We start from the raw sequence: 1,314 nt of genomic DNA on the forward strand, positions 1-1,314 counted from the left end.
AATTTTTTCTTGTTTCTTATAATGTTTTGAAATTATTAAGATGGAATTAACAAATTCGTAGAGTCTCCTAAAATTAGCTCATTTTGTTTGGTTATGTGTTGCTAAATCTTTAAAACTAAGGTTTCCAGAAAGTTATGCTAGCAGACTATATCACTAAATTGTATTGTAATTACAACTTATTATTGTATTTTGATATAGGGCTTTGCTGTTGCTGTATTATGATATAGAGTGTTGTGAAGCCGGACTGAAACTTGGAACCCCACTGCCTCCAGTAACAATGCTTTATCACCAGGTTCTGGAGGCTCATAATTATAACTCTAGCTAATCAGGAGGTTGATACCTGATATGTAGTTCAGACAGCCTGAGCAGGAAATTTTATGAGCCTCTCCTCTCCAGTTCACTAAAAAAAGCTTGCAGTTAAACTGTAGTACAATTGGTAGAGCACTAAGGTCAAGGGAAAGATGCTTGGGATTGTCATATAGCCCCTGAGTTCAAGCCCTAAGACACAAATATGCACAGACACACTTTCATACACACACACACACACACACACACACACACACACACACACACACACACAAACAAACATGTACACGCACAAAGTCCCAGGCAATGTTTTATCTTAAATTCTTATCCAGAGATTGGACAACAGCCTACTTATTTGTAAAGGTTTTTCCTTGATTATTTTGATGGAGGAGGATAGTTCATGGGACACAGACGACAAGACTTTAGTGAGGAATAGTTTATAAACGACTAGCTTATAAAAAGTGCAGGAGCACAGTTTTTATCTTTAACTCTTACATTCCTTCAACTATAATATTTTTAAAAAAAATAATCATTGAATTAAAAAAATGCAGCATCTCTTTCCTTTTCCCCTTCCCCTCTGTCATAAAATGTGACAAAAGATTCAAAAATACTTTTTTTTCTTACAAGAAAATACACCTGTAAAAATGTCTGACTATATGTGTAATGTTTGTTTTCCAATACTTGTTTGATTTTCCCACCGCTAAGAACTTGTCTTTTTTCCAGATGACAGCACACTGGGGCTTCAAGGGCAAATAAGATTAGGAAACAAAAACCTAACATTGTCTTAGGAAGTAGCTGTCAAAAATAGATGCAATAAGCACATGGCAGACCGAGGGGGCCCTGAGAGGAAAATGATTTGTGCAGGATGAGAGGAATAGTGACAAATAAGGCCTGGATCTGACCTAGGAAGTATTCCATGAGGCGGAAACATGCCTGTATCTAGGCCTAGCTGAGGATATTGGGATTTGACAATGTCCACATGTGTATAAAGTGATGTGGGAGGGGAGA

The sequence above is a fragment of the Dipodomys spectabilis genome, unplaced genomic scaffold (assembly GCF_019054845.1).
Source record: "Dipodomys spectabilis isolate Male_0828 unplaced genomic scaffold, ASM1905484v1 ptg000643l, whole genome shotgun sequence".
NCBI classification, from domain to species: Eukaryota; Metazoa; Chordata; class Mammalia; order Rodentia; family Heteromyidae; genus Dipodomys; species Dipodomys spectabilis.